Genomic DNA, 22991 nt, shown 5'->3' on the forward strand with positions numbered 1-22991 from the left:
AAATGGTTTATCCCTAGACATCAGTGCTCTATGGAGGGATTTCAGGTGCTGTCTTTTTCCTAAGACAAATAATGTAGCCTCTACAGCAGGGGTCAGCAAACTTTTTTAGCAGGGGGCCGGTCCACTGTCCCTCAGACCTTGTGGGGGGCTGGACTATATTTTGGAGGGGGAAAATGAACGAATTCCTATGTCCTACGAATAACCCAGAGATGCATTTTAAATAAAAGGACATATTCTACTCATGTAAAAACACGCTGATTCCCAGACCATCCGGGGGCCGGATTTAGAAGGCGATTGGGCCAGATCCAGCCCCCAGGCCTTAGTTTGCCTACCCATGCACTACAGCAGCGGTTCTCAACCTGTAGGTCCCCAGATGTTGTTGGACTACAACTCCCATCTTCCCTGAGCTCTGGCCTTGCTAGCTAGGGCTTATGGGAGTTGTAGTTCAACAACATCTGGGGACCCACAGGTTGAGAAAGGGCTGCACTACAGGATCTGGAAGGCAGGAAGGGCTGTAGGCATCTCTGCTCAACCCCTCCCCCCAAAAAAAATCTTTTATACATTTAAAGCCACCTTAAAACACTAGCCTGGAAGTCGTGGGTGAGCAAGAACTGTATGCAGGTGAATGAGCAGTCAGGCAGAGGAAGGAGCCCTCCTCTTAGCTCAGCCCCATTCCTGGAGGGTGGCGTTAACATTTTCCAAGCAAAGTGCTGTATTTTGCGTGATGTATTACATCAGGTGGCACACCTCAATGATATAATTACAGTGTGGATGTAGTCATGTGTTGGATGTGTTTTCACAGGCACTCGTGAGAGAGATAAGGCGTGCAAAGCACCCAGCGGCATTCTGTCAGTGGTTCAGGCATCTAGTTGTTCGAAGGCTGCGTGCCCTTTTGTTGTGTGCAACAAATATTGAGCAAAAGAGTATATTATTAATTATTTTAAAAGGTTTCTCATTGTTTTCAACTGTTTTCACTGATAGATTTCACAATTACTATAAACCATGGCTGTTAAAGTAGTATAATGTGGTATTCCTAGTTAACAGCTTATAACCACATAAGTGAAACATGGTGATTCAAGAAATCCACTTGTACACTTCAAAGACACCAGTAGACTAAAAGAAAATAGTGTCTCCCTCTCCACACCTATATTTTGCAGTTGAGACGACTTGTTCATCTTTCTGCAGTATTCAGTTTGAATTTATGCTGCCTCTATTTTGTAAGTGTAGCTACATTGGTATAATTCATTGCCACAGATTACCATTTAATGACTTGCCTGCTGAATGAGATTTGCAGCTAGACAATCTCTTCTAATATATCCAAGAACAGATGAGAAATGTTGTCAGGCTTTGCCTACTGACAATTCAGTATCCCATGTACTAACTGTGTACTAATTTATAGCACCGTCTATGCACAAGAAGGAGGTATCAGCAAGCTTGAGGGAAACCCAAAGGTTGTAGGTGTATAAAACAACTTTAACAGGGAACCACATCTGTCCAATAAGGACGAAGCATGCCCTGTGGCCTTTGGCTGACTGCCCTGGGGGAACTGGGGGGAATGAGGCAGAAATGGAATGGAGAATCCCACGAGAGGTCATGACTCACCGGCTGGAACCCTGAACACTGCAAACTGTTGATGTGTTTTAGGTCCCGCTTGTTATCTGCATGTTCAGTATTATTTCTGCATTCACACCCATCTTCTATCACTTTATTTTAACTCCCATTTTTTTCTCCTCCCCTCCTTTTTTTTTTTTAAGTTGAAAGTAAACTTGGATGAAGGATGGGTCCTTTTTTAAAATAAATGTGTGTAGTTTTTGAATTGCTTGTTGTACAGCTTCAGATCTCTTTTAGCTTGATGCTGGGGGAAGAGCGCTGAAATGCTAACAAACACCGACCTGATGGGTGGCAGAGAAGACAATTGCTGGAAATATGGGAGGCAGCTTTTTGTTTGTGCTCGGTCAAGAACATTAAGGTCGGTCGCCGAACTCCCAGATCCTGCTGGGTTGGTGGGAAAGAGGGCAGGACTGTAACCTCAGAAGATGAACTTGTTCCAAATGCAAGTTTTGTGCAGTAGTTAATTACTAATTCACAGTTGGGGCATTTGTCTCTCTACTACTTGAAACTGATGACTCTGTTCTGGAATTGTGACCTGTGTACCAAAGAGAGGCCTCTTCTCTGTATGAGCCCATCAGAATGCAAGATTCTGTTCAGAGTTGCATCCGTAAGGGAGGTTAGATTGATAAAACAGGGCCTTCTCAGTGGCGGCACTGCTTTCTGAAACTGTGGAAAACAGAGCAAAACAATATGGCCCCATTTGAGGCGGCGAAGATATTTTTGCCCTGTGTCAGTGCACTCTGTGGTTTGGGTGTCTCTCCTAAAAGGCAACAGCCCAAATATGTGCAGTATCTTCAGGCATATGAAAATTTCAAAAATAGCATCCAAATATTGCAATGAAAGAAAATAAGTCATGGATGTAACCTCAGATAAAATAATAAAGCCAAGAGAACAATTAATTAAAAACCTTGGGTAACAGCCATGTTTTTGTCCAGACATCTGAAAGAGCAAAGTCTTCTGATGTGTATTGTCTTACATATATTTATAAATCCCATTGTTTTCAAAGGAGCTTTCAAGGAACTAAATGTGTGGTATTAAGAACAGCATTGTACATAAACAGTCTTTCAACTGGTTGTGAAACAGGGTGATAGTTGGCAAACATTGGGCACTCAGTATGACTTCTTAAATACCAGAACCTTTCTTTAGTGCTGTGGTTCATCTCTTCCCCCACTCCTGGTTTGATCAGTACACTTTTTTCTGTGGAGTAATTGTGTATGTGTGTTGATCTGTTTTCCATGTAATCCATTTATACGTTGCGTGCTTATTTCCAGCCTTCCAGACTTCACTATGATGGTTGCAGAGAGTCTTCTATTCCAATATTCTTCTCCAACAAGATACATGCTAAACTTTTATTTAGATTTATAAAAAAAAATCAGACTTGGAAAATGATGAAGTGATTTAACAACAACAAAATGAACCTATTTTTAATAAAGTAAATGTTGTGGGAATGTGTGCAGAATGAAGGCTGGGGGAGAGGGGAGCATTAGTACCATTACAAACCTCCCTGTTAACACATGTCAGCGAGTTATACACAAGCACTAAATCTTAATGGTACCACCATGAGCATAACATGGGAGGTTCCCCCCCCTTTTTATATCTCTCCTTATTGCTAGACCTACATATTCAATTGCTCAGATTTCATCCTGTTTCCTAGTGCATAGATTTGAATGCCCTAGTATGTGTCCCATTTAGTACAATCCCTTTAGCCCATGACTCTTCCTGGCTTCCCTTACCATCTGGTCCTTGGCTATGGAGAGGAATTTTTCTTGTATATGCGTCTCCCTAGCAACGAGTTTGCAGTTGATATGGAAAGTAAGCAGTTGCCCTAGCAACAGAGTTACTGATGTGGCAGATCCTCGGCTTTCAGGGTAAAGGCCTGTGACGCTTCAAATGCATTATGCAGGTCTGCTGTAATTATGGAAGTGCCCACTAGCGCTGCTGCCGATTAAGGGGACCGTGAACATCTTTTGTTGCAGCCTTTGTTTTTTTGGGAGGCATGGAGCTGGCTAAAGTATTTGCCCTTTGGGGGCCTTTGGGTAGCAAGGTGTTGGCTGCAGACCATGTGGCTTTGTGTGTGTTTATAGGAAACGGGAACGAAGTTCACCGTGAGGACATTTGTTCCCATCCTTTGCCTTACTGATGGGAGTTCCCTTCTGAGCCTATGAGGCAGAGGCTTCCAGCCATAAATTTTCTGGTGCCTTTTATTGTCTCCCTCCTCCTCCTCCTTCCTCCCGACTGTCCTTCCTATGACTTCCCCTCTTGGCTTCTGTGAACCTCCCTGCAGAAGAGGACATTCCCCTTGCCCTGGTTTATTTCTCTCCTCTCCTCTTCCATGGTATCTCATCAAGTATTTAAGCTTCTAGGAAGTGCCTCCTGCTAAATGATGGAGAATTTCGGTTCAGTAAGGGGAGGAGAACATTCCAAAGCCTGCTGAGCATTTGCTATTTGACTTCCCACCCCCAGGGAAGTCTAGCTGTATCCCATTATACAGACAAATGCTGGGATCACCCTTTCTTTACAAGAATTGGTGCTTGCAGAGAAGCTTCATTTGAATGCAGTTTTGAACACCCAAACATTAGCATCCCTTTGTGTGTACCTGCATGCAAATGGTGACACGCACCACTATCTCAAGATTTGTGGGGTGGGTGGGTGTGGTTGCTTTGAGGCTAAAACTCTAGATTCCTTCTCCTTTACTGTTACTGTTTTGAATCTGTAGTGGAGGCAATTTTCAGTAAGCGTGTTTAGGAATCTGCATTCACTATGATCAAAGAGTTTGGCAGTCCATATAGAATCCTAATGATCTGAGCTTACATTCCTAAGAAGGAAAAAGAAATCTGGTCCTAGTGATTGCTGAGCTGTGAAGTTTTGTGATATGGGCAGGTGTTTTAAAAAGGTAAAGGTAAAGGTACCCCTGCCCATACGGGCCAGTCGTGTCCGACTCTCGGGTTGCGCGCCCATCTCGCTTAAGAGGCCGGGGGCCAGCGCTGTCCGAAGACACTTCTGGGTCACGTGGCCAGCGTGACAAGCTGCATCTGGTGAACCAGCGCAGCACACGGAAACGCCGTTTACCTTCCCGCTAGTAAGCGGTCCCTATTTATCTACTTGCACCCGGGGGTGCTTTCGAACTGCTAGGTTGGCAGGCGCTGGGACCGAGCAACGGGAGTGCACCCTGCCGCGGGGATTCGAACCGCCGACCTGGCGATCGGCAAGTCCTAGGCGCTGAGGTTTTACCCACAGCGCCACCCGCGTCCCGGGCAGGTGTTTTACTTTTTGCAAAAGAAGAGAGAGTTTCAGGTAATATTCATTCAAATCTGCTGTACCAGGTGGGATTGCCATTCAAATCTGCTGTACCAGTTGCTTCTGCCTCTATAAAGTATAATTATTTCCTACATGGTGCAGGGGCAGGTGAATTGTACCACTATAAGCAAGATACTCCCATCCCCTAAAATTTGTTCAGCTGAACATGTGAAAAGTGTTACAGCAAAACCTGGATCCTCCATTTAATTTCCTAGTTCATATTTCATCAAAAGGAAGTGAATGGCTTGTTGTTTTCCTGGTGTAAATTCCAGCAGTCCTCTTGAGCTCTCCTACATCAGCATCTCAGTTGGAAAAAAAGGAAGAGATATGCTTCTCCTTAGTCCTAGCCTTTGGACCCATCAAGGGATATTAGTGCATTGAGGGGAAGGGGCATAGAGTACCTTGGTGAGCAGTCACTAGAGCTCTGCTGCACTACTTTGGGAAAGATTCTTTCTAAATTAGATCCTCTGCTCTGAGGAATTGAAAACCAAGACTCATTGCTGTAACCTTGTTTGGTTCTTAGGGAGGTCTGTTCCTTGCAGTAGACCTGGTGGAAAAAGCTATGTTTAAATCCCTGACATCATTTTATTGTTCATTGTTACCCAAGTGGCACCATTTTGCATGGTGTAAAAGTGCTTATTCCTGTGTCCTTTATCCCTTAGTTAATAATATTCTGCCAGTCAACAGAAGGCAGTTTGGCCATATCTACCAAACAGTTAGGATAATTATTTTTGTGGTGTTCTGTTGCTTACTGCTTTGATAGCTGTGCATAATAATAATAATAATAATAATAATAATAATAATTTTATTTTATATATATATTCAAACTTCAGTTGGGTTATTTGTCAAGAAGGACTATTATTATTGTTATTTTATACACACACACACACACACACACACACACACACACACACCAACCGTAGGTATGTTTGGTTTGAAATAAGTACCAAAGAGTTATGGAAGGTTTACACCCAAGCTAGTGTACAATGGACTAAGAGCTAAATCAGGTTTCTCAGATGCGTCTCTGTGTGTGTTGGCTTGCTTGATAACGGGAGGGGGTGGGAAACTTGAATACATTTTCATCGAAAAAAGAGATTAGGTAGTCATGTAAGAACAAGCTGTTTGTTCCGTCACCACAACATGGGAAGACGGTTGCATAACCTTGTTTTGGGCAATCAAGTGGGAGAGTATTGCACTGAAATCTTGTTTGCAAGAGCAGGCTGGGATGGTTATTTTTTTTAATAAAATGATTAAAATTATAACAAGTTCCTTCCCTCGTCTTACTTTGCTCTATGAATGGGTTGTGTTGCATTATACCGCTGCTATGTGCAACCCACCTAAGTATTCATTTTATATCATATCTTTCAGTCAAATTATTCTCACAGTAGCCTACATGTTGTAATAAAACATACCTCATCAAAATTCCTCAGATACACACGTGTGCGCACATCCCTTCCAATCGGGATTTGAACCTCATCATGGGACTGAACCAGACTTGGTCCCGCTGGTCAATGATCTCCAGCAGGCTAGGGACAAAGGTGAAAGCTGTTTCCTCATTCTTCTGGATCTCTCAGCAGTTTTTGATACCATTGACCATTGTAGCCTTCTGGACCGACTGGAAGGGTTGGGATCTGGGGGCACTGTTATACAGTGGTTCTGCTCCTTCCTCCTGGGCCATGTCCAGAAAGTGGTGTTGGGGGATGAGTGTTCAAACCCCTGGACTCTCACTTGTGGAGTGCCTCAGGGCTCCGTCCTCTCCTCCAAGCCTCCCCTGAAGCTGCTGGGAGAGATCATCAGGGGCTTTGGGCTGAGTGTTCACCAATATGCGGATGATACCCAGCTTTATCTCTCTTTCAAATCGGAACCAATGAAGGTCCTGTGTGAATGTCTGGAGGCAGTTGGAGGATGGATGGCGGCTAATGGATTGAGGTTGATTCCTGACAAGACAGAAGTGCTGGTTTGTTTTTTGGGGGGGGCTCCCTGGTCCTGAATGGGGTAACTGTGCTCCTGAAGGACCAGGGGCACAGCCTGGGAGTCATTCGGACTCCTAACCATCCATGGAGGTGCAGGTCAATTCTGTGAGCAGAGCAGCTCCACCTGGTATGCAAGCTGAGACCTTCCCTGCCTGCAGATTGTCTCACCAAAGTGGTGCATGCTCTGGTTATCTCCCGCTTAGATTACTGCAATGTGCTCTATGTGGGGCTACCTTTGAAGGTGACTCAGAAACTACAAGTAATCTAGAATCATAGAATAGAATCATGGAATCATAGAGTTGGAAGAGACCACAAGGGCCATCGAGTCCAACCCCCTGCCAAGCAGGAAACACCATCAGAGCACTCCTCACATATGGTTGTCAAGCCTCTGCTTAAAGACCTCCAAAGAAGGAGACTCCACCACACTCCTTGGCAGCAAATTCCACTGTCGAACAGCTCTTACTGTCAGGAAGTTCTTCCTAATGTTTAGGTGGAATCTTCTTTCTTGTAGTTTGGAACCATTGCTCCGTGTCCGCTTCTCTGGAGCAGCAGAAAACAACCTTTCTCCCTCCTCTATGTGACATCCTTTTATATATTTGAACATGGCTATCATATCACCCCTTAACCTCCTCTTCTCCAGGCTAAACATCTAGAATGCAGCAGCAAGACTGGTGACTAGGAGTGGCTGCCAGGACCATGTAACACCAGTCCTAATGGATCTTCACTGGCTCTCCGTATGTTTCTGAGCACAATTCAAAGTGTAGGTGCTGACTTTAAAAGTCCTAAACGGCCTCTGCCCAGTATACCTGAAGGAGTGTCTCCACCCCCTTCATTCAGCCTGGACACTGAGGTCCAGCTCTGAGGGCCTTCTAGCTGTTCCCTCACTGCAAGAAGCGAAGTTACAGGGAACCAGGCAGAGGGCCTTCTCGGTAGTGCTGCCCTTCCCTGTGGAACATCCTCCCTTCAGATGTCAAGGAGATAAAGAACTACATGACTTTTAGAAGACATCTGAAGGCAGCTCTGTATCGGGTAGTTTTTAATGTTTGGTGTTTTGCTATGTTTTATATACGCTGTAAGCCTCCCAGAGTGGCTGGAAAACCCAGCCAGATGGGCAGGGTATAAATAATAAAATTATTATTATCATCGCATAGGGGGTCCTCAGTAATTAGCTAATTGGGAACCACTATCTTAAGCCATAGGCATCCACATCTAGTTTGGCTCAAGTTCCAATGATCTTCCTCCTCCTTCTCTCCCCAGCCCCTTCTGCCTGGGGGAGAGGGGGGCTCAGTAGGTTTTTGTAGGAAGCATAGCAGAGAAGATCATTAATTGTTGTACAAGGTGACCTGGCAATGAAGGTCTTTTTTTCTGGTTGAGTAGCGTCAGAATGTCTTTGAGAAGGGATTGGGCAAGGGAGGTATATATTTCTTTGAGGGGGACAATGGCCTAGGAAAAATCAGTCTCTGGGTGAGATGCTCCTAGAAACTGTGTGGAGACTGTAGTCTTAATCTGCTAAAGCATCATTTAAGGTACAGAAATGAATTGATATTTACAGGACTATAGACTTATCCCTTCTTACAGTCTGTAACTTGCCAAAACTGAGGTAGGAGAACGCATATTGTAACCAAGATGTCAGTTAAAAAGAGATATTTCGTGAAATGAAACATTATCTGGAAATAATCCCGTTTCTCAAACCTTAAATTTAGGATGATGCTTGCAGTTTGTATTAAAATGAGAGATGGGGACGCAGCAGTGTTGTTGATATGACTAATCTTGGCCTTCCACACTGGCAGATATTTTTACACATCGATACTAATTTTTGCTGGTTTCACATGCTTTCTCTGCCTCTTGTGGACTAAAAATAGACTTTAAAAGAACAACAACCCGAAAAGCGTTGAGGTGTGACTTCTTAAAATGTATTGCCCAAATTAAAAAAACAAAAACCTGAGTGAGATGCTTTTTCCTTCTGTGGCAATTAAGACCCGACTTTCTTGAAACAGTCCCTGTCCAGGAGTACAAAATATGCACCCCATTTTTTTCTTTTTAAAAAGAGGATTGTCTTAAAAAAAAATTCCTGAAAGAACATCTAATTTAGCCTTCAGTTCAAGCAGTATATCTGCTTGGTATATGTACAGGCTGTAAAATAGAAAATGGATATTTCTCTTTTAAGTGGCACCTTTATTGTGGTATAGCATGGTAGATGATATTCTTATTTCAGTATCCTTAGCATTACTCTTCTTCCCATTTTTTTGTCTTAAAAGCTTTTTGATGTGTCTCTGGATAATTTTGCCTTTCAAAGCAAAACACAAGTAGTAAATCTAATTGTGTGCTTTAAAAAAATAAATACATGTGATTCCTTGTTTACTTTTTACCTGTTAGGTTTCTTTAAAAAGTTACTTATGTAAATAAAATTGTCAGCTAGTAAAACAGAACTAGGGTGTTCATAGTTTTGATTTGGCATCCTTGGAGAATGAAAAACAAGTATTTTGAATATATTTCTGCACAACCTACTGTACATGGTTTCTGGGCAGCCCATTGATTCAGTATTCCTGGAATTTCGTTGCTGTTGCTGGAGGGCTTTTTCTCTCTCCCAAGAAGGATGGCACTAAATGGACGCCAGCAATTTTTAAAGTTATGGCCAGTTATTTTCTGCAGCTTTTAAAGTAATTGCAATATATTCTTTTCCTTAACGAAACACACTGCTCTTTTAACTTTTGCATTATGACTATGACATTGCATGAGCTGCTTCCTCTTCTAAGGTACTTTCCCTAACTTTGCTCCATCCAGATCCTTTATCTCACTTCAATTTGTCTATGGTTCTCGTCAGCAGCTAAGTTTAGTGAGGGAGAAATTGGACCCCGGTCAGGGTAGAGGAATATACACCTAGGTTCATAGTTTAGGGCATCAGTTTGTGTATATATGTGTACATATGCCAAGGCTAGTTTGTCCTTGTAGACAGCTGTCCTGGTGTTTCCTTAAACACCACAGAAGTGGAGCTGTTCTTCTGCTCCTCACGTGGTTCTCTCAGTTTTGATCCGCCGCCATTCAAAAAAATGCAAGGAAGAAAGTTTGCTTGTGGTGCAAAGAAAATTTCCAGAGCCGTTTCACATAAACAGTAGAGCGGTATCCATAGTCCTCATTTTGCCCCTTGGTGGGTAAGCCGTTATTAGTGTGCAGAAGGTGTTAGGTTCAGTTCCTGACATCTCCAGGTCACGCTTGTTCAGGCGAGGGGGGAAGGCTCCTGTCTGAGACTTTGGAGAACCATTGACAGTGTTGGCAGTGCTGAGTTGAATGATCTGGTGGTCTTATGTGGCATGTGTCAAGTTTCCTGTTTAGAAGTTTATGGGTGGCATTCGCCCAACGTACCCGGTCAGAAGACGTACTGCACAAGGACTTATGCTTGTGCAACAGGGTCCCCCGCATCATGTCTCCCCCGAAATTGGCTGAGGGGGAAGCAGTCAGTGCTCTTTTCTGCGTGTTTTTCGCAAAGGACTTGTCTGCTCCCATTTTAAAAAAGAACATTTAGCAGGAATACGGTCCACTCTACACCCTTTCCAAGACCAGAACAAATGTAATTCTAATTGTGTGGTTGGCAAATCCATCTGTGTTACAGAAACGAGTCCTTCCAGTTTTCATTGGGACCACAGCTCATGGTCTCTCTCTCCCCAGCTGAAATCCTGATGAAAATTGTGCCGCAAATGGGCTGCTTAGCCTTAGGGAAAATGCTCCCTTGGGGTCGACGGGAACCTCCCTGCCCCACCAGGTTAATTGCAGTGCTGCATTGGGAGTAGGTAGGTTTGCGACTGGGGAAAACAAAACTTCTACTCTCCTTGTGCTGGGATTTTGATGTAAAGCTGTTTCTTTTTGCCTAGTATTAAATTTTAAAACACATGTATACACCCCAGGTCTGATTGCTACCCAAGCGATTAGAGTGCAGTAAGCCCACAACTTACCGTATTTTTTGCTCTATAAGACTCACTTTTTCCCTCCTAAAAAGTAAGGGAAAATGTGTGTGCATCTTATGGAGCGAATGCAGGTTGCACAGCTATCACAGAAGCCAGAACAGCAAGAGGGATTTCTGCTTTCTCTGCGCAGCGATCCCTCTTGCTGTTCTGGCTTCTGAGATTCAGAATATTTTTTTTCTTGTTTTCTTCTTCCAAAACCTAGGTGCCTCTTGTGGTCTGGTGCGTCTTGCAGAGGAAAAAATACGGTACATGGGGGTTACGTTCTGGGGATCGTGCCTAAAGTCAGAATCGCATAAAGTCGAAACACATTGGGTGGGTGCAATGACAGGTGGGATTGCCAAATTCTTTTTTCCTGGACATTCACCCCCTTTCTGACCTTTAAAAAAAATCATTTAACACACACACACACACACACACACACACACCAGCAAAAAAAAAAGCTTGTAAAGCTGAAAGTTCACAAGTTAAATGTGTATAAGTTGTGGGCTTACTGTAATGTTTAGTTTGGGAAAGGGTCATGCAACTGTTGCCCTTCTCTGGTTGGTACTGGGTGTTTGAAGACCTGATCCTGTTCCTACCTTGCACATAAAAGTCTTGATCCTAGCTGGTTCTTGTTAGATAAATGTTACACGAAAATGACAAGCCTTTCTGTGATTGCAGTTCCAGAGGAATTCAGTTATTTCCGTCAGTATGTGTGCCATTTGCCTCTGCCTGCGTTGCAAACTGTAGAGATTTAAAACACGTACAGGCTAAACCACTATTCTGTAACATACTGTTTCTGCCATTATGCCTTACCTGCTTGGTGTTGTTGGATATAAAAAAGCACGTGGCTTCAGGTGGTGAGGGGTAGGTTTAGATGTTGGCCAAGCATCACTTTCGATTGCTGATGGCTGGCGCTCTTCCCTTTTACTGAATACAGTAAAATGTCCAAATGTGTGGAGGGCATGTTATGGTATCCAGAGGAGGGGGAAGGAGAGCCAGTGTGGTGTAATGGTTAAGAGTGTTGGACTATGACCTGGGGGAGCAGAGTTCGCATCCCCCACTCAGCCTCACTCACCCCACTGGGTGACCTTGGGCCAGTCACCCTGTGAGGGTTGTTGTGAGGATGAAAGGGAGAGGAGGTGAACCATGTACACTTCCTTGAGCTCCTTGGAAGATAAAGGTGGTGTATTATGTATGTATGTATAAATAAATGAATAAATAAGAGGGCCATAGTTGTGTTGGTAAACTGTGTGCTTGTAGTAGTGCTGCCCTTGTCATAGGAATTTAGGAAAGTGCCTTATGCCAGGGCACACATCTAGCTTTGATAGCACAGTTGATTAGAGTGTGGAGCTGACAACACCAAGGTTTCAGGTTGAATTCCCCATAAGGGGCAGCTGTATATTCCTGTATTGCATGGAGTTGGATACTAGATGATCCCCAGGGTCCCTTTCAGCTCTATGATTCTATGAGTTACCCTGTTCTATGAGCCCAACATTGCCTACTCTGACTGGCAGACAGGACGCGGGTAGCGCTGTGGTCTAAACCACTTGCCGATCGGAAGGTCGGCGGTTTGAATCCCTACAACGGGGTGAGCTCCCATTGCTTGGTCCCAGCTCCTGCCAACCTAGCAGCTTGAAAGCACGCCAGTGCAAGTAGATAAGTAGGTACCGTTGCGGCAGGAAGGTAAACAGTGTTTTTGTGCGCTCTGGCACTCATCATAGTGTTCCGTTGCGCCAGAAGCGGTTTGGTCCTGCTGGCCACATGACCTGGAAAGCTGTCTGTGGACAAACGCCGGCTCCCTCGGCCTGAAGCAAGATGAGCGCTACACCCCATAGTCGCCTTTTACTGAACTTAACCATCCAGGGGTCCTTTACCTTTTACCTTAGCCTCTGACTGGCAGTGGCTCTCCAGGGTTTCGGTCAGAGGGTCTGATTGGCAATTCCTTTTTTAGAGAGCCACTTGGGAGGAGGGGAGCCTGTTGCTCTAGGATGTTCCTCTCGGATGGGGAAAGCTGGCATCCATTGAGGGTCTTGGTTTTGGTTCTCAGCAGTTCACTTGCTGCCCCCATCCCCTTATGCTAGAGTAGTGCAGAGGCCGTGGTATCGCTGCTCACTAATGCTCAGTTTGTTCACCCAGGATCAAAGAACCAGGAGTTAGTTTTCAATCAAAGGTCTAAAGCTATGAGCTGAAAAGTAGCATTTCCCCACAAAAGTAGTCCTGCTAATGCCTGCGTGCTTGCAAACCTTGCTCCTGGCTGCCACAGAAATTTTGCCTCTAGCTATTGGAACTGAAGCAGTGTCTCTCTTCCCTCAAGCTATAGCTGAGTTCTTAATTTCTTAGGCTTCGTCATAGGGAGAGCCACTGGTAGCAGAAACACTGATGTGGTTTAAAGGCATGAATATATTTATTACACCTGATGCCTTTCCCTCCAAGGAGATTAGGGTAGGGTTCAGGGTTCAAAATGATCAAGGGGGATGGATTCAGGACAGATAAAAGAAAGCACTGCTTCACGGAGCGTATCGTTAAACTACAGAACTTGCTCTCACGCATAGCTGTCAACTTACAGATTTGAAAATAAAGGACCAGCAGCCTCAAAAATAAGGGATTTTAGTCAACCAGCAGCCAAACGAAGCCTCAAGCAGTGGTTCCCACAGCGCAGCAACCTGGCAAAGGGGATGCAGCAAGAAAAACCACCGTCACCTTTCCGCTGGGAAGCGCTGAGCAAAGGCGAGTCCCCAGGCAATGCGGCTAATTTGATTGCCACAAGGCATGCAAGCTCCACCCCCCAGTCGTTCTTAGACTCCTTATTGGGTGAGCAACGCAGCCAAGCAATACAGTTGGAGCCTCCCTCCTCCCTGGCCGGCAGGGAGGGAGGGAGAGGAGCTGCTTCTTTTGAAACCCGTGAAATTTAAGGGACATCATCAATAAGGGGCAGCAATGGGACATGGCGCTGGGATAAGGGACTTTCCCCGCCAAATAAGGGACAGTTGACAGCTATGCTCTCATGGGAGCCAGTGATGGTCACCAACCTGGTTAGCTTGAAAATAGGATTGGACAAATTCATGGAGAATAAGGCTGTCAAAGGCCTACTAGCTGTGATGGCTATGCTCTGCCTCCGCCAGTAATGCTTCTGAATGCTAGCTGCTGGAAACCACAAGAGGGGAGAGTGCTTTTCTGCTTATGTCCTGCTTTGAGGGTTTCCCACAGGGATATGGTTGACCACTGTGAGATCAGGACACTGGACTAGAGAGGCCAATGGTTGTTTATCTTCACAGCAACCCTGCGAGGTAGGTTGGGAATGAGAGATAGTGGCTGGTCCATGGTCCTTGGTTGAGTGGAGATTTCAACTCGGAGCTTCCCACGCCTCAGACATTCTGACCACCACCACCACCCCAACCTGGCTTTCCAAACGATAGCCAAGCTTGTAAGACAATATGAAACTTGGCTTCAGTTTTGAAATAAGCTACAAGCTTTTATGATGCGTCAAAGTCTGTGGGGAATAGAAGTATCCAAGTGCGTCCAGGATTGTGTTCCCAGTCTAGGCCCAAAATAGCGTGTGAACTAGGTCATATTCATATTGGATATTGCTCATTTCCAATGTTTGTACTTGTCTGGTACTACTGTCCACTTTTAAAAACTTTAATTCTGCCAAACCTATATAGACTGCATCAAGGGAAGTAAGCCTAAAAGGCTTGGCTTGGTTCAGTCTCCCTTCATTCCCCTCCTAATTTTGCAAGATATATGTGTAAAAGGGACCCCTGACCATTAGGTCCAGTTGTGACCGACTCTGGGGTTGCGCGCTAATCTCGCTCTATAGGCCAAGGGAGCCGGTGTTTGTCCGCAGACAGCTTCCGGGTCATGTGGCCAGCATGACTAAGCCGCTGCTGGCGAACCAGAGCAGCACACGGAAACGCCGTTTACCTTCCCGCCGGAGCGGTCCCTATTTATCTACTTGCTCTTTGATGTGCTTTGGAACTGCTAGGTTGGCAGGCGCTGGGACTGAGCAACGGGAGCTCACCCCATCGCGGGGATTCAAACTGCCGATCTTCTGATCAGCAAGTCCTAGGCTCTGTGGTTTAACCCACAGCGCCACCCGCGTCCCTAAGATGTATGTGTAGTAGAGGACAATATTAAATGTAGGGGTGTGTTGGAAGAGAATTTATATGCAGGAAGAACATCAAGGAAGAGGCTATTTACTAAGGCACCACGGGCCATAAAGGGATGAAGGAGCTTGATCAAATTTGCTTGGGGAAAAACTCCATCGCAAGCACATGGACTCTATCAGCCTTTTCCAACCTGGTGCCCTCCAGATGTTTTGGACTCTAATTCCCACCCCCCTTTCTGGACTTGCTTCCCGAACCATTAGCCATCCTGACTGGGGCTGATGGGCGTTGCGGTCCAAGACATCTGAAGAGCCCCAGGTTGAGGGTAGGCTGGAGTATATGAGTGCTTTGTCTTGGCATTCAGGAGGCTTGGCCTCCTGTTTGCTGGATACCTGACACTTCGCTTCTGCCTAATGTTTTCCCTCTGCATGTTGTGAAAACTTCCTGAGTGCTGCCGATGGGAACTTGCCCCAGGTATACCTTAGAAAATGTGCAAGGCGATTTGGTGGCTCATCTGAGTAGACTTTCTTTATGTACTTAAGGCATGACTGGGTTTTTTAAAAATCCCTTTAAAAATTTGTAATATAGGAAGTGGCAAAATTAAAATGAGGATCTCATTTGTTCTCCTGATATCAGTATTTGTTATCCTCAGAGAGCCTTGAAATAGTCAGCTGGGTTTGTAAGGTGCAGTGTATTTTAGGTTAGAAACCTATACACACCTGCATGTCAGTAAGGCTGAGTGTACCCACCATCCATTTAAAGGACATGATTTCTCCCAAAGACTTGGATCTTCATTTAACAAATTTACTGGCAGGGTCAGAAACACAGTTGGTTAAGCAGCAGCAGCAGCAGCATCAACAATGGTTGAACAGCTCTCCAAAAAAGAGAGAAAAGCCTATAGGGACATGGGACATTGCAAAGTCAGGCCATTGGATCATCTAGCTCAATATTGTCTCCTAAATATTCTCTAAGAACTTGTCCACACTTCTGCTTTTCCTGCTGCTTTCCCCCGGGAAAATCCGCTCGTTACTGAATTCATTTGCTGAATTGGAGCAAATGTCAATTGGGTTTTCTGCAGATTGACGTTTGCTCCGATTCAGCGGTAACAAGCAGATTTCCCCAGGGAAAGCAATGGAGCAAACAGAAAACCACTCAGACCCATGCCTGGAAGCATGGGACAAGTGGAAAACCTCTCGGACCTGTGCTTTCTAGGTGTTAGGCGAGCGGAAGTGTGGAAGAGCCCCCTCTCTTGAAGTCTTGAAGGGCGAAGGGGTCAGGAATCCTCTTGCACAAGATACCACTTTCTTAATTTGTAGGTTCTCCTGCCAGCATTCTTACTCCACTGAACTTCCCTGAACTTCCAAAGAATCAAGGAAAATGTGTCTGTGATGTAATTTTGCATAACTATTCAGAAGCACCCTCCCACCAATTGGCTCTTGCAACTGGCTTTTATGAAATGGTTTGTGGAGGTGGCATTCGGAGCAGAAGGCAAGCATTGTTTTGTTGTGCGCGTGTGTGGTGTTTTCCATTTTTTCATAGTCTCCTTATTTAAAAAGCACACTTTGTTCCTCTGCGCAAGTTACAGTGTGTTACTACTGCTGATTTAGATAAAAAGGCACCTGGTTTTTTCTTCTTAATAAAAACACTTATTGGAAAGTTATTTTACATTGTCTAAAATGTTGTGTTAATAACTGTGTGACGGAGCTTACAGACAGTCCCACTCCTATTAAGAATGCTTGAAAGGAGTGTAGAAAATCTATTGACTGCGTGAGCACTTTATAATTTGTATGTGCCATTACAGGAGATTGAAATGGCATGTAACTGGCGGTAATGGTTGGCAATTCATTTGTTTTTCTTTAGGAATTCTTCTGCAATTTTATTTGTTCTGTATTAGAAAAATCACAGACATATTTTGCTGAATTCAAATGAATATCTGTTTTTAAAAGATATAAATACCTTAGTTGCTTTGGGCAGCCTCAGCATTGATATGATATGAGGGCCTCAACAATTGCTTGAGAAATAGGTCCAATTTATTTTTGTGTGCCTTACTTGTAATTAAACACCCTCCAGATTGTAGCTTGAGAGAGAATGCAGGCTGCAGTCTTTGAGCAGTGTTATCCAAACATAGGAAGAATAACTACAGTCAAACCTCCAGTTGAATGTGCTTCGGGTTGAGTGCGTTCGTATTGCGCTCTGCGGCAACCCGGAAGTAACGGAGCGCATTACTTCCGGGTTTCGGCGTTCACGCAGACGCTCAAAATGACGTCATGTGTGGAAGCGGCGACATGCGCCACCGCATCTTGCATTCTGTTTGGGATGCGAACGGGGCTCCGGAACAGATCCCGTTTGCATCCCGAGGTACCACTGTACTTTGGAAGCAAGTACTGTACAGTCGTACCTTGGAAGTTGAACAGAATCCGTTCCGGAAGTCGGTTCGACTTCCAAAACATTTGTAAACCAAAGCTCGACTTCCAATTAGCTGCAGGAAGGTCGTGCAGCCAATCGGAAGCCCCATCACACATTCGGCTTCCAAAAATAGTTTGCAAACTGGAACAGTCACTTCCAGGTTTGTTGTGTTCGGGAGCCAGAACATTTGAGAACTAAACTGTTCGAAAACCAAGGTATGACTGTAGTTTGTAGACTGCAGATCAGTTGCCTTCAGCATAATAGTACCAAACTCTGTTGTCTTAACAGGTTACCAATGTAGATTTCCCAGTTTACTGTTTATAGAAGCAGAAGTTGGTCAAAACGTCACATTTTAGAAATTCTAAACGATGGCGACTTGACTATTCGAAATTCAAAATATCGCTAAAGAAAGGATAACTGCAACTCTTTCATGCTGACTGGCAAAAACTGGGTATTGGTTCACAAATGGTGTGAAATCAGGTTGTGAATTTATAAATATACCCTACATTCTATAGTGTCCAGTACCAAATTATTGTACCATTCGGTTTGTGATATGCTGGTCCCCCACTACCACCCACCCACCCAAGCTTTTAAGGCATCGCAGAATGAAAGATCTCTTTCTTGCTCGACTGATGGAACTCAAGTGCGGAAGAGATTGCTGGAAGGAAAGCATGTTTTGCTCCCCCCCCCGCCTCTTTGAGAATCAGTAGGACAGCGTTGGCTTTTAAGAGAAGCGTTCATCACTGCACAAGTTCCCTTTTGTATGTGGCAAAGCTTCTCTGCCCTTGGCAACCCTGGGCCATGGTTTCACTGATACAACCAGACATAAATGGTCACAGTGGGCCTGATTTGTTGAATTACCACCCTACGGAAATGCTGCCCCCCCCCCGAGTGCTGGTGTTTCCATGAGTTGCACATGCTAGTGAAGGAAGCCCAAATCCACTCTGGTAATTCTTATTATTTATTTTTTAAAAATCGTTTTCGCATCCTTTCCTTTAGTGAAAAGCAGATGCATTATTTAAGCCAGCATTTCTTCCCCAAAGTGCATTTCTGAGAGATTATTGCATGCCTCAGGTGCGCTGAAAAGCTCAAGGCATCATTTCTTTAAGCATTCAAGAGCCACAATTTCCTACATGCTGCATTGCCCAGAAAGTCTTAATTCAATACAAAATGGATATTGTTATTATTATTTTAAAAGGAGCAGCTGAACAGCCCTGTTGTTGCATTTCTCATGAAATTGTTATTGGAAAAGCCTTCGCAAATTGGGAAAACTCTGCTTCAGTGGGAAAGTCTTTCCATAATTGAGATGAAGGAAGACTGCAATAATGCAGAGTGGTGTAATCCTCTGCTGACTTTTGGCCTATTAATGGCTCTCAGTTGTACTCCCCACCCTCTCCTTTTTGGATTTGGTGTGCCAGTAAGGTTAGCTTTTATGGCAGCTGTGGCGCAGTCAATACGATTAGGGGCCACAAACTGCTCTTCCCTTAAAATCTCGGAATGGTGAATAAGCTCAGCCGGTGGATTCATGTTCTCATAGCAACCCTCTAATGTGCTCCCATCACCAGATGCATGGCCAAAATTTTCACAGCTGAATGCCTGAAGTCAATGGGGGACCAAAGTGGTTAGCGTCTCTGAATAATCCATCTGGCTGCTCTGTTTTGATGATTAAATGTGTGTTTCGGTTCTGCAGACACCCATGAAAATTTTGGATGCCCGGTTTCCAAAATGTCAGTCAGAAGGCACAGTATGGCTTCACTTAGCTGAATGGCTTGTGAGACAATATCTACAACATGCAGATAATCAGAAGTTCATGCCTCCTTGTAGGGCATTATGACATGGAGCGCTGGAGATGGCGGGTGGAGCATGCATTGAATTAAGAAGTAGGAATATCAGCTAGTTTGGGGTGATTTTTTAATGCCTTAGGAGCCAATATAAAACACAGTTCTGTAAGTAGGGTTGAGCTTTATATCAGCATAGAGTTTGCTTAGGATGGAGCAGGTAGACCAGGAGCCCTCCAGCTGGTCTACAACTTCCATCAGTTCTAGCCAGCAAAGCCAGTGGCCATAGATGATAGGAGTCATAGCCCAAAACATCTGGAACACACAGAATGGAGGAAGGCTGATACAAAATTTGTTTGTGGCCTTTCAGATATAGTTAAATTTGTATAGGGAAGTTATACCATTGACCCTAATGTGCACACACTCTTTAAATTTGCTTGAAATAGATGTGCATACTTACTATTGCTTGACGTGAAAATACTGTGTGTTTATGAGAGAGAGACAGAGAAGCAAGTTAAGCATTTGATTAAAAAATATTTTGGAAGCAGGTAAAGTTTGGCAGAGGAAATTGACTTATCAGCTATTACTCCTGGATGTAGTAGTAAAAACTAGATTCTGGAGTAGGTGAAAATCTGGCACAAACTAACCCCTGTGTGCGGTTGTCCACACCAATATGACATGCCTTTATTGCTTCAACTCAATTGTATAGGTTTTGGAGAAGGAGCGCTGAATGAGTTTGTGACTGTTGGACTTTAGGTTTGCTTTCAGTTCTTCAGCTGCTGTGTTGGGTGTGCCAGACTGGGACATGGACCAACCTAAATTAAATTGCACCTAGAATCCAATCATTTTCTTTTGTCCCCCCCCCCTTTTTGGGGGACAAAGGTAAGGTGGGGGAGGTAATGCAGAAAAATGGTGGTGTTGAGAGAAGTAGAAGGATATCATTGTTCTACAGTGGGCTGGTTCGCATGACATGGCAAGCTAAACTATGAGTAACTGTGACCCCCTTGTAGTTAGGGAGGAGAGCTTAGCCACAAGCCTGGGTTCGAATAACATGCTCAGCCCAAACCTTGGTTTAGCTCAGCATGGCTCAGGATTAAAAGGGACCAGTTGTTTGTCTTTCTGTGTCATACGACCCAGGCCGTAGGGTCTGATGGAGAATGCTCTCGTAGGCCTGCTTTTCTGCAGATGGGGTTTTGCTGCTCTTGATTTCTTTCTGAAAGCTGGCTTCCCCTGCCCAACCCCCCAACCCCCCAACCCAACCCCCCAACTGTTTTTTTTTTACATCATTTGATCTTAGTGGCCACTTTGAACAATGATTGTAATGAGATAGCGAGATAAAAATATTTTAAATGGTTAAAAAAATAGACAGTAAATTCCATGATTGTAGGAGGTTGGGGTTAAAGGTGGACCCCACTCTCTCTCTCAAAAAAAAGGGGGGGGAAAGCTGTGGGCAACTGGCATTATGTGTTTGATAAAACTGATGTTTTGAAGCTCACATATTTTCAAGTGCACCTTCCCTACATTGTTGAAAGATACTGCTGGGAGCCACAATGAGCTCTAAAGCTCCCTAACGTTGTTCTGCAGCATACACAATACTGGTTTGAAACTTATACATACATATATATATATATATATATATATATGCAGGTTTTGGTGTCCTCGGGTGTCTTCCCGTGTAAAAGTTGGGGTGTCTAGGCGACGTTTCGACGAGGTCTCACTTGTCATCTTCAGGCTGGTGCTTTCGGCTTCTTGTTACTGGAACAGAGCAGGATCTCAGTGTTTGAGTTCCTATAAATACTGTAGAGGGGGTGTGGTGTATAGCCTCCAATGTTCTGGGCAGAGAGGAAGTTCCCAGGCTAGTGTGCCTTTTCTTCTTTTGTTCCTTAATTACTTGAGAGATATCTTGAGTGATTTCTTGAGTGATATCCTGAGTACCACTTAGGTGGGTCATTAGGTGTGGATTAGTTGTTAAAGTCTTTGTGTCTTGACCTCTTGAACTTTGTGAAGAGTTTTCCTGAGAAGATGGCTGTACTGTACTTAGTTGTGCTCTGGCTTGGCTTCGTGTATAGGGGCGAGCTGTGGTTTTGTGGCTTGTGTCAGCCAGATCTGTGTAGGGATTGCAGGGGGGTGCAGCATCCGGAGGTGCCACCATGGATTGGCTACTGGATGGTGTCTGTAATTCATCTGTGGAGAGGGTCTGGGTTTGGGTCTGGTGTGGTTGATTGGTGTTGGCGTTCTGTGTGCCTCTGGATCTGGTGTCAGTTTTTGTGGGGAGGGCTAATTTCCAGATGTCTGGCAAGCGGGATGTGTCGTCACGCTTGTTCATGTTGTGAGGGTGTTTCTCTATCTCGATGGCTTCCATGGAATAATCAGGGAATAATCATGGAATAATCCATGGAATAATTCCATGGAAGCCATCGAGATAGAGAAACACCCTCACAACATGAACAAGCGTGACGACACATCCCGCTTGCCAGACATCTGGAAATTAGCCCTCCCCACAAAAACTGACACCAGATCCAGAGGCACACAGAACGCCAACACCAATCAACCACACCAGACCCAAACCCAGACCCTCTCCACAGATGAATTACAGACACCATCCAGTAGCCAATCCATGGTGGCACCTCCGGATGCTGCACCCCCCTGCAATCCCTACACAGATCTGGCTGACACAAGCCACAAAACCACAGCTCGCCCCTATACACGAAGCCAAGCCAGAGCACAACTAAGTACAGTACAGCCATCTTCTCAGGAAAACTCTTCACAAAGTTCAAGAGGTCAAGACACAAAGACTTTAACAACTAATCCACACCTAATGACCCACCTAAGTGGTACTCAGGATATCACTCAAGAAATCACTCAAGATATCTCTCAAGTAATTAAGGAACAAAAGAAGAAAAGGCACACTAGCCTGGGAACTTCCTCTCTGCCCAGAACATTGGAGGCTATACACCACACCCCCTCTACAGTATTTATAGGAACTCAAACACTGAGATCCTGCTCTGTTCCAGTAACAAGAAGCCGAAAGCACCAGCCTGAAGATGACGAGTGAGACCTCGTCGAAACGTCGCCTAGACACCCCAACTTTTACACGGGAAGACACCCGAGGACACCAAAACCTGCATTCCTGTACCCGTGAAAATCTACGAAAGCATATATATATATATATATATATATATATAGGGGGGGGTATGTGAAGCAGCTTTTAGGGCCTTGGGATTCAGCTAAAACTTTTTAAAGATTTGAGAGACCGGGGCAAGGGGGGTGATGAGGAGGGGTTGATATATCGTAGCAAAATATTTCCCCCCCCCCTGTCTTAAATTCACCATCTGGGCATTTCACATTTGTAATATTATTTCTCTGAGCATATGCAAACTGGCGAGAGAAACGTAGTTAAGGTGCCAAGCTTCTTGAGGTTGCCAGCTCTAAATTTCAAGTAGCAAAGGCATAATGTGGAGCTGTAATACCAAGAGGATTTGGCAGAGCCACAGAGGAAACAATATGTGACTTTGTGCTTAAACATCATATTCCATGGGGCTGATCACTTTTGTCTGTTTCGGCATCTTTTGGGGGGCAGGGGTGTGTGGCACTGAGGATCCCATCAAAATTATTTTGCTATTGCCATCTGAAGTGGAACCCATTGTTAGGATGCACATCCTAAAAGATACTGCCTGATGCTAAATATGTTTTTAAAAGGTAAAGGGACCCCTGACCATTAGGTCCAGTTGTGACCGACTCTGGGGTTGCGGCGCTCATCTTGCTTTATTGGCCAAGGGAGCCGGCATACAGCTTCCAGGTCATGTGGCCAGCATGACTAAGCCGCTTCTGGCGAACCAGAGCAGCGCACGGAAACGCCGTTTACCTTCCCGCCAGAGT

General features: G+C 44.6%; 1 protein-coding gene, 1 long non-coding RNA gene and 1 pseudogene across 14 annotated transcripts in view; 2 read left to right on the forward strand and 1 right to left on the reverse strand.

Moving 5' to 3' along the window:
• The window catches only part of FOXN3 (forkhead box N3), a 195214-nt gene that overhangs the window by 61693 nt on the left and 110530 nt on the right, over positions 1 to 22991 (forward strand). The gene's annotated exons all lie outside the window — the stretch shown is intronic.
• LOC309344327 (lysosomal enzyme trafficking factor pseudogene) overlaps positions 1 to 22991 on the reverse strand; it is a 31997-nt pseudogene that overhangs the window by 1785 nt on the left and 7221 nt on the right. The window contains exons 1-2 of one of the 6 annotated variants that reach the window (XR_014161674.1): positions 3345 to 3380; positions 2748 to 2957 (exon numbers count right to left, since the gene is read on the reverse strand). The exons of 1 other annotated variant lie outside the window; for it this stretch is intronic. The product of XR_014161674.1 is annotated as a lysosomal enzyme trafficking factor pseudogene (transcript). Of the gene's footprint in view, positions 1 to 1892; positions 2008 to 2741; positions 2958 to 3344; positions 3414 to 22991 lie in introns of those variants that run through there. 4 more of the 6 variants (XR_014161685.1, XR_014161696.1, XR_014161663.1 and 1 more) reach the window with 4 other exon arrangements.
• Positions 3525 to 5053, forward strand: LOC309345437. Its single transcript, XR_014158233.1, has 3 exons — positions 3525 to 4491; positions 4870 to 4934; positions 4966 to 5053. It is a non-coding gene; the product is annotated as an uncharacterized lncRNA (long non-coding RNA).

This window comes from Podarcis erhardii (assembly GCF_964252035.2).
Source record: "Podarcis erhardii genome assembly, chromosome: 1".
NCBI classification, from domain to species: domain Eukaryota; kingdom Metazoa; phylum Chordata; class Lepidosauria; order Squamata; family Lacertidae; genus Podarcis; species Podarcis erhardii.